The sequence below is a fragment of the Chrysochloris asiatica genome, unplaced genomic scaffold, assembly GCF_000296735.1.
Source record: "Chrysochloris asiatica unplaced genomic scaffold, ChrAsi1.0 scaffold00003, whole genome shotgun sequence".
In the NCBI taxonomy this organism is placed as follows: domain Eukaryota; kingdom Metazoa; phylum Chordata; class Mammalia; order Afrosoricida; family Chrysochloridae; genus Chrysochloris; species Chrysochloris asiatica.
In genome coordinates this window covers 33,181,789-33,193,060 of record NW_006408521.1, presented here as the reverse complement: position 1 = coordinate 33,193,060, position 11,272 = coordinate 33,181,789, and positions in this window count along the sequence as shown.

Below are 11,272 nucleotides of genomic sequence, written 5' to 3'. Positions count from 1 at the left end.
AAGGGCGTTTGCCCTGAGGGGACCTGACCACTTGCCTTGATGGCTTCCTAGTGAACGACTTGCTTTTTCTTGTAGTAGTCAATGAGACTACTGTTATTGTTTTTTTGTTTTTTTCTCTGCTGGTCTTTCTTTCAAGAAGTATCTTCTGTTCATCTAGCTGCTCCAGGCTGGTCTGCTTGTCCTTGCAGTGGAAATTTCCCACCTCAGAAAGTTCTGGATGAGGATCAGGATTCCACTATTTACATGCTCTTGATAAAGTATCAAAATCATTTCTATAAATTTGCTGGCCATCCCAGATAAGGTTACATTCTTACCTCCTTTATTTTCTAAAAGTTCCCCAAATCCTTGTCATCTCCTTGTGAAGCAGAGATCTCATTAAGGTTTTTATATGTCATTTCTCACTGTTCCCTCATTATGAATTTCCCATTCACAAAAATCCACAAGTGGAAATATTAAGTGGAATCTTCCCAGTTCTACATTTGCATAGTTGCTGTACTGAACTCAAAAGGCAAGACTTGACTTTCAGTCGAATTGAGTTTTAGATGATTAGAGATTAGATTCAGACCTTTGTTTCAATTGGTGAGCATCTTAGTAAAGGATGATTTGTCTATTCACATATTATCTTGCCCTTTCAACAGTTTTCATCTACAAATTTGATGAGCCCTTCCCTTCCAGATGTTCACTCAATTCTACTGATAAAATATTTTAGACAGGACCAAGGAAAGAGTCCCAAGGCATGCCAGCAGAAGTCTTTCTATCTGTCATCAAGCAATCCCTTTTGGGTCAACCAGTTTGTTCAGCAGTTACCAGCTTACCTAATTATCCTGATCTTCTACCACTATTTCTCCATCCTGAGTCCAATTATGACATAGGACAGCATGTTACGTTTCCTGTTGCCTCTTGACATACCACATCTACCATATTTCCTTAAGGCAGAAATACACAGGTATCAACTTGGACATGAGTTCAATAGCCTTGTATTGAGTTTAGCACTCATTGCTCACTGGTAGGTTATGTACACACTCTGTCCACAGTTTACAAATGAAGAAACTGAAGTGTAATATGAGTTGCTATTTAATAGGGCTAGTTGAGTTTCTGTGGGGATATAGTGAGATAAAGCATATCAAGTACTTACAAGAAGCAATGTGCACACAATAAGGATTCAATAAATGTTAGCCCTTTGTACATCTGTACACCAAGAGAATAAAAAGAAAAAAAAATGTGATTAACCTGGTTATCACAAAACAAGCTTAATCTTTGTGGATTTCCACCACAGTTTTGTAACTTTAGTTTTCTTTTCCTTCCTAGCCCTGATCTCTATTTGTAATCATATGTTCATAGTGATTATTGGATTAAAATTAATCTCTTTCACTGAATCATTAACTCCTTGAAGACAATATTCAGGTTTACTTTTGTTCAGTACTGCACCTGCAGGTATCTATACTGGGTATGGCAGACACTCAAGATACATTTTATTAAACAAACAAACACTTTCCATGGTATTTGTAGTAATAATCATTGTTAAACAGAACAAGAAACCATTGAAAAGTCATATTAATCATCCTTCAGGGCTAATTCCCCTTGCCCCACCCAAACCACTATATGGCCTTCTGTTTGAAACTGCTCACTGGTGAATGCTATTAGATACCATTGAGTCCATTCTGACTCATAGTGAGTCCATGTAATATAGAACTGCCAAGCAGGGTTTTCTGTGCTGCAATCTTTACAGAAGTAGATGATTGGGTCTTTCTCTACTGGAGTCAGGTGGTTCAAACAGCGCTTAACCATTTGTGTCACTAAGGAAATGTATTTCATCGCTGTTCTTAAGAGACTGTTATCCACAGCCTTGTTATACCAGTTTGGCTTTTTCTCCTGGCTGATAGAAATGTATATGTTCATGAAGACCAGAGATATCCCAAGAAATGACTCAGATACTGGTCAGAACCAGGATTACTCCCCAGTGTTTGCAGAGCTGAAGAGATTATGTATAAAACTAAGAAAGAAAAGGTCTGAAGAGGAGACCTAGAGTCAGAGATAAATGTGTAACTTAATGTAGGGAAAAGCAGATGATGCCAACAGGGTGCATTAGAGTACCCAGGAGAATGGGTGCCTAGTGTCCAAGTGACCAGGCTTTGGACTGAGACAAGAGCCAAATCCCTGGTCCACAACGTCCAACATGTTAGTCTTGATTGAGCTCATCTTTCTACATCTACAGAACAGAGAAATAAAATAAACTCCAGACAGATGTTGTACAAACAAAATTATATCACTTAACTTAGTGCCTACCATCAAATTATAATAGCACATTCATATATTGAGTGCTTATTCTTAATTATTAAATTTAAATGGTGTTTTAATTGTTTAGGGTTGCTATAACAAAGTTCCATAAAATGCGTGGCTTTAATAACAACAGAAGTATATTGTCTCACAGTTCTGGAGGCAAGCAGTACAAATTCAGGGTTTCAGCAGGGCTACATTCTCTCTGAAGGCACACTTGGTGCTCTTGTTGTTATTGTGTGCTCTGAGTACGTTCAGCTCATAGTGACACTGCATTGGGTTTTTGAGGTTGTAAATCTTTATGGGAGTAGAAAGGCTCTGCTTTCTCACTAAAGGCTCTCGAGAAAGATCTTTCTTGTCTTTCTCAGCTCCTGGTAGTCCCAGACATTCCTTGGCTTGCAGATGCATCTTCAGTCCTTGAAGACTCCTCCTACTTTACCTTTCTACATAGTTAGTGTTATTTTAAGTTTGTGTTCATTTGTCTGTCTATTTGTCCTAGTTCTGACCAGCATCAGGTTCTGAGTCATTCCTTGGGATATCTCTGGTCTCCATGAACATATACATTTCTATCAGGCAGGAGAAAAAGCCAAACTGTGGTATAACAAAGTGGCAGATGACAGTCTCTTCAGAACAACGATGAAATACATTTCCTTAGTGACACAAATGATTAAACGCTGTTTGAACCACTCAGTGACTCCAGGGGAGAAAGACGCCTGGGTCTGTCTCTCCTCACTGGAACATCAATTTCATGGCTTATGTTGTCTTGTCCTTCACTAATCCCCATTGCCCAGAACAGTGGTCAGCATAATAGTTTCTCAATGAACATTCATTGGACAATGCCTAAGGGACATTTTGTATTGTAATATAACACCAAAACCAAAGATCCAAGAAGAAGCACTTATCTGAAGGCCAGAGATAAACTTACCATATTAGGGAAACAGAAAGTAGGCCAAGGTGGCTGAGATTGGTCGGGAGAGTGAAAAGTGAAGTAGACAGATGGAAGTCAGATTGAACAGAGGTTTGTCATGTTCTATTCCTATTCCAAATATGTTAAGAAATACAGTAAAATGTAATTGGGAAATTTTAAACTCTTGAGAGTGGCATGATATGTCTTATGATTTTCAAAGCGTCTCAGAGGCAAGTATGGAAGGAGGAAGCTAGGCTGATGTAGTTTAGCCGAGGTTAATCCTAGAGATGGAGATAGTGGTACAATTTTGAGGAATGAACTGCAAAGAGACCTTGCAGGAATTAGAGGCGGGTCCAATGTAGAGAAGGAGAAATACAAGAAATCCAGGATAAGAGACAGACTGATGGTTGGCGCATTGAAAGCATGCATTCACAATGGCGGCTGAAATATTTTATTGTAAGGCAAGACAATCTTACTCTTTTATTATGTAAAAAATAATTTGTTGTTGTTATGTGCTGTTCAGTCAGTTCTGACCTATGGCAACTCTATATAGGGTTTCTGAGAAATGGTTGGTGAGCTTGAACCACTGACCTTGTGGTTCAAGCTGACCTTGCAGTCCAGAGCATTAACCCACAGTGCCACACCAGGACTCCATAAAAAGAATAGGTATATAAAATAAAGAATAAGTTTACATAAATTACAGAAACAAATATATACATAAAATTTTGTATATTACATAAAATATAGAAACAAGTACATCTCTGGCATTGGTAACAGGCCCATGCTAACTGTGTACAGTTTCCTGATGCTTAGAGGATGGAGCCAGTCTAGTGTGAGCCAAGGGTCCTTTGGGCTTTCTCCTGTAGGTGGCTATGTTTTAGGATATCAGGGTTGGGCAATAGGGGTTGGTCCTAGATACTGTCTTAATTCTGACTCTCTTGGATCTGTGGCAACCCTGGTTGCTTTAGTCATTGTCTCTCTTGACTAGGGTGTGGTCGTGGTGGATGAGAAACTGGACCAGAAAGCATGTTATAGTACAGTTTTTTAGCTGAAGAAAGATTTCTTCAAATGAAACTTGTTGCCAAGGACCCACATGAAGAAGAGTTGAAAGCAGACCTGCCCAAGTCCCAGACTCTGGAGAGAACACAGATCCTCTAGTGCTCAAAGAGACCTACATAGGACATCCCTGGACAGTCTCATCTCTAAAAAAATATCCAAATTTCAGATTCAGTATTGGTGTTTTTCACACCATTCTGGCTAACATCTGCAGCCGTGACATATGTGGTAAAGCCTCACTAATTTTGAATAATGAGGCTAATACAACTCGGTAACAAAACCAAATTGCGGACGTTTTGTTAACAAAATGCAATTTTATTACTCTCAAGTAGAGAATATATTATAAACCAAGTTATAAATGGATATTATTAAGCTAAATGGAATAGGTTTATGCAAAATTACAGCTCACAATAGGCCGACATAACATGGTGCTGTATCACAAACATGTAAATTCTCTAGCATAGGAGAAATAATTGGTGTGGTTAAAAATTGAAGGCAGAGCAAAAGGGTCTTTATTTATGGATTCCTTGGCTCACACAGTCATTACTTTTAATTTGAATGTTCCTTTAACATAAGACCCTGAAAGATCAAAGACAAAAGAAAGTATTTCAATATTTAATTGTGGAAAAAAAGTGTACACAATTATTGAAAATCTCAAGTGAATAAGGTTGGAGATAGATAATGAAATACCAAGTTCTGAGTCCTTGATGATATTCAAATGCTGTCCATTCAAACAAAATGAACAGATGCTGGGCTAAACCAATTCAAAGCACAATGTGGGTACAGAACTCACCAGAAACTAAATGCTAAAGCAGAGCAGCTCAAAATTTAATGTGAGTTCTAATCAAAATGTTGTTGTTGTTGTTGTTAAGTGCCGTTGAGTCAATTCCGACTCATAGAGACCCTGTATAGGATTTCCAAGGAGCAACTGGTGAGCTTGAACCACCCACCTTGCAGTTCACATGACTTTGCAGTCTGATGCATTAGCCCACAGTGTCACAGCAGGACTCACTAATCACCTCTGTTGTTGTTGTTGTTGTTAAGTGCCCGTCAGGTCGGGTTCTGATAGATCATGTTAAAATGTATTATCTGGTTCTATAGGCCTGGAATGGGTCTTGGGATGCTGAATATTCTAAGCAGTGCTAATGCTGCGGTTCTATGGATCAAACTCTGAGCACAGAACTCCTAATGTGCATCTCTCTGTAATTCAGATTCTCTGTAAAAATGTTTAACAGATATAATAGAGCATTTTTGATACCACGTATATTTTGTGGGAGATGTAGGAAAGTTTTAAGATAATTTTTTTCTAAATCTTTGCACATGGGATTTTCTTTGACCAAGTCCTTTTAATTTCAGCCCCTTATCTGTTTTCTCATCAATACTTCCCCTAAGCATTAGTAAGAAGCTTTCAATTAGAGTATTAAACAAATTGCACAGTAAAATCAAGTACAGAAATCTATAATCCAAATACTCAATCTTCATAATCTGAATAGCTTAATATTGGCATGAAAGTCCTATGACTGGCTCATTTTACATTTTATAAAAAGCCTGTTCTCTTTCGGTAAATATATTTCCATTCACTAATATCAGTTGGAGGACTGACGCTGTAGGATCAGCACTGGATTGGGAACCACAAGATCAGCAGTTCAGACTCATCAGCTGCTCCTCGGAAACCCTATACGGGGCTGCTATGAGTCAGAACCAACTCAATGGCACTTAATAACAACAACGACAAATAAAATTTGAAGTCCTAGTATGGTGCTGTAGGATAAACACTGGACCACAAGGTCAGTTTGAACTGCAAGGTCAGTGATTCAAACTCATCAGTTAATGCTCAGAAACCCTATATGAGTTGGAATCACCTCAATGGCTCTCAACAACAATGACCTAGACTCTGGGACTGGGTGGGTTCTTACAGTGTGTATCATCACAACTCTTGTTTTCCTAAAAGAGATCCTAGTGACATTGTCTAAGATTTGCAGTCAGCTTGGTGACACTAGGTAGTGTGTCCAGTATCCCACAGGAAGATTCAGCAGAGCCAGAATCAATCCTGTATCTTCAGTCTGTATTTGAACTTTTAAAGAAAAATGTGAGTCTCAGTGCCTCTTGAATTTGAACCCATAAATTGCTTGTCCCATGTAATTGTGGCTTACTACAACACTCATAACATGTACATAAGGAGCTCTGGTAGCATAGTGGTTATGAGTTGGGCTGCTAATCTCAAAGTCAGCAGTTTAAATCTACCAGTTGTTCCATGGAAGAACGATGAGGCTTTCTGCTCCTGTAAAGATTTATAGCCTTGGAAACCCTACACACGGTCACTATGAGTCAGAACCCACTCCATGCCACACAACCACCACCACCAATATGTACATAAGTATACCAGTAGAGAATATACAAGTTTTGTGTATTAGTTTGTGAAATCCTTCATACTGTTTGTCATATGCTAAAGAACTGGTGTCTTTAATTGTGTTAGAATGAGAGCTTTAAAGGTTAAATGTCAAATTACTTCATCCTAGCTGTCCATGTTCATGTTTTAGGTCCTCATGAGTCTTTGTTCCCAAACAGCGGTAATAGAAAGGCCGCATCTTCCTAGACAGTGTTCAGGGGAAATGTAATTCAGGTTCCAGATCACAGACTCTCACAGCCTCTGATTACTGTCCACTCAGGGCACTGGACATCCCCTGTAATCTGTGAAATATGCAGAAGGCAAGATCTCCAGCTCGAGCTACTTGCCACTTAGCCCTGGTGGGCTGGCTTGTCTCCAACTCAGGTAATTGCATCCTGTCTGCTCAAATTTCCTTTGCAATTTCAATCAGATATGTTATCCCCCTTTGCGTGGCTGCCCAGAATGATAGTTCAGGATTCCCTTACAGCTGTTAAACAGCTGTTTCATTCAACCCAAGAGGTGAGGAGGTTTTAGCAGTGGGTAAAATGATTCCTTGTTATTCCTTTTTTGCCACCACAGAGGCATTGTGAGGCTTAATTAAGATCTGTACAGCCTCTGGGGAGCAGTTCTGATAAAGACAGAAGATATTCACAATTAAGCATGTTTAAAGAGTTCTGCATCTGCTTTCATCTCAAAGTGGAATCTGGACATGATGTGTTCCTTACACTATGATAAACCCTGCTTAAATTTAATAAGAAAATGCTATTAAAAACGACATTGAGAGAATTTATAATTGGACAGCCTACTCCTTCTTTTCATTACTTTAACAGATCTTCCGAGCTAATGAAGCAACCGTTCCACTTAGAGCTACATTAATAAACTTCATTGATGACTCCACAGTACTAATTGCAGGTACTATACTTTGGAGATGCTATCAGTAGGGACCAGTCCCTGGAAAAAGACAGCATGCTTAGGAAAATAGAAGGTTAGTGAACAAAGAGAAATGCTCTCAATAAGATAACTGACATAGTGGCTGGAACAATGGGTTCAAGCAGGACAAAACTGTGAGGCTGGAACTGGACTGGTCATTATCTCCTCCTTATGTTCATGGGGTACCCATGAGTCAGAACTGACTAGACAGCACCTAACAACAATAACAATATTTTTATTGTTTTTTGAAAATAATTGCCAATTACTTTCCCATTTGTAACATGTGATTTGCTATGGAAACACTGTGTATGAAATGTGCTGAGCAAAACAACTACCCCTAAATTTAATGGCTATAAAAAACACCATTTTATTATGTTACATGATTTTTTTTAGTAAAAAATGTAAGAAGAACTCAACAGGGCAGTTATTTTGCTTAATATCTGGTAGTTGGCTTAGGCTGGAAAGCCCAAGTGGTTCTATGTGTCTGTTTTGTGGGCTAGGAGGAGCTGATTGGACAACTGGGCTCCACTGGGTCCCTCTTGATTTTGTCTCTAGACTCTTCATTGGAGTCAAGGTGCTGTGGGAACAAAGTCGTTAGCTTATAGCAAAGCAATGTCATCTGAGACAAGATTGATGACACTTGACACAGACCTTATCATTGGAATAGTAAGTGGTTTGATTTACAAGAGAGTAAATACATAGTGGGAAAACACAGAGAAAATTCAAGCCTCAACTAGCAATATTGAAGGATCCTATGCACAAGGAACTCTGGTAGTGTAGTGGTTACGAATCGGGCTGGTAACCTCAAGGTGAGCAGTTCAAAACTACCAGCTGTTCCGCCCAAGAAGGATGAGGCTTTCTGCTCTCATAAAGATTTACGAGCCTTGGAAACCCTGTTCAGGGTTGCTATTAGTCGGAACTGACTCCACGGCACTTAACAACAACAACAACAAATGCACAAAATATTGAATGATGCAGAAAGCATCAAAAGAAGATGGAACAAACACACAGAGTCATGGTACCAAAAAGAATTGGTCAATGATCAGTCATTTCAGTAGGTAGCAAATGATCAAGGACCAATGATACTGAAGGAAGAAGTCCCAACTGTACTGAAGGCAATGTTGAAAAACAAGAGTATAGAAATTGATGGACTACCCACTGAAATGCTTCCACAAACTGCTTGAAGCACTAGGGGTACTCACTCACCTCTGCCAACACATTTGGAGGCCAGCTACCCAGACTGATTGGAAGAGATTCATATTTACACAAATTCCAAAGAAATGGCCCAACAGAATGCAGAAATCATCAAACAATGTCATTAACATAACATGCAAGTCAAATTTTGCTGCAGATAATTAAAAAATGATAGAAGCAGTACATCACCAGGGAGTGGCAGAAATTCAAGACAGACTTAGAAGAGGACATGGAATGAAACATATCATTGTTGAATGTCAGATTGATCTTGGCCAAAAGCAGAGAGTAGCAGAGATATGTTTACTTGTACTTTATTGACTATGCAAAGGCATTTAACTGTGTGGATCATAACAAACTATGAATAACATTGTGAAGAATGGGTATTCCAAAACACTTAATTGTACACATGAGGGAATAGTTGTTTGAACAGAACAAAGGGTTACTGGATGGTTTAAAATCAGGATAGATATGTTCCAGGGTTATATCCTTTCACCATACTAATTCAATCTGTATACTGAGCAAATAATTTGAAAAAGTGATTTACATGAAGAAGAAGGTGGCATCACGATTGTTGGAAGATCTGCAATACGTAGATGACACAATCTTGCTCTACTGAAGTGAAGAGGACTTAAAATACTTACTGATGAAAATCAGACCACAGCCGTCAGTATAGCACCTCAATGTAAAGAAAACGAAAATCCTCATAACTGGACCAATAAACAGCATCATGGTAAATGGAGAAAAGACTGAAGTTGTCAAAGACTTTATTTTGCTTAGATTCACAGTCAATACTCATGGGAGCAACAGTCAAGAAATCAAACATCAGATTACGTTAGGTAAATTTGCTACAATGGATCTCTGTAAAGTGTTAAAGAGGAAAGATGTCACTTTGAGGACTAAGGTACACCTGGTCCAATTCATACTATTTTCAATAGTCTCATAGGCATATAAAAGTTGTATGGTGGATACGGAAAAGCCTAGAAACACTGATGCATTTGGACTATGGTATTGGTGAAGAATATTGAGAGTGTCAAGGACTGCTAGAAGAACAAACAAATCTGTCTGGAAAGAAATACAGTCAGAATGTACCTTAGAAGGGAAGATGATGACCCTACATCTCTCATCAGTCCCTGGAGAAGGACATCATGCTTGGTAAAGTAAAGTGTCCACCAAAAAGAGGAAGACTCCCAATGAGATGGATTGAAACAGTAGTATTGACAATGGGCTTAAGTGTAACAATTGTGAGGCTGGTACAGGACTGAGCAGTATTTCGTTCTGTTGTATGCAGGGTCTCTATGAGTTGGAATCAACTCAGTGGCACCTAAGAACAACAGTATAATATATATACATTTGTATTCTCTTTCTCCCTTTCTTCCCCCCTCTCTCTTGGATGTCCTAATCTAAGTCGTGACAGTTGATTACACATATCTACATATTGGATGTAAATTAAGGATTTTCTACATTGTAAGCCATGAGTTTAAATAGCCTATATTTTTCTGAGATTAACATGTTGGATGGCAAAATGGAAACTTGAAAACCAGCAGGTGGAAACAATCTGAACTCCCTAATCTAAAACGAAACTGTTTTAAATCCCTACAGAATTTTGTCCTCAGCACTTGGCTGCCAATAACAGAATGAGTTTGCCATAGTTCTGCACAAGATTTAATGGGGTAATTAAGAAGTGTGCTGAGAATTTGGCCCAAGACTTGGATCTGTTTATGTTCTGCAGATTTTGTGTTGGTGGAAGCAGTTCAGGCAATCCATCATTCGTGCTTGGCAATGCTGGTGACACCAGTAAATTCTTGGAATGCAGTAAAGGACAATGATAACAAGTGGGTAGCCAAGGTTTGGAAGCCTTAAGGCCCCTTTGGCTATGGTTAGTGTTCTTCCAATATAACTGCTTACAGAAAACGATTACTCACTCTGCCCAGACTCTGCGTTATTGATTTATTTACTTGTGGCTTATTCTTATTACATCTATATGTAGACCCTCTTATAAGGTAGTTTCAAATCATGTTTTAAATCTGATATAAGTGAGCAATGATAGCCGAGAGTACATGACTGTTTATCAGAGAGATGCTCAACTTTTCAAATGTTAAATATTCATGTATTCCTACAAAGGCAGTCACAGTTCCAGCCATCACATTAAGGACTAAAGAAGAGTGAAAAACAGAAAAGACCCAATGAAACAATTAGACCAAGAGAATAATGGACCACGCAAATCATAGCCCTTACTCCTCTGAGACCAACAAGATGGCGCCCAACTCCCACTACCAACCACTCTGATAGGTATATTTGTTGTTGTTAAGTGCTGTTGAGTCGGTTCCGACCCATAGTGACCCTGTATATGGTTTCCAAGGCGCAGCTGGTGAGCCTGAACCGCCAACCTGACTATTCAAATGGCTTTGCAGTTGGCACATTAACCCACAGCACCACACCAGGTATATGTTGTTGTTTTTGTTAGGTGCCATTGAGTAGGTACTGACTCATAGCAACCTTATGCACAGCACAATGAAACA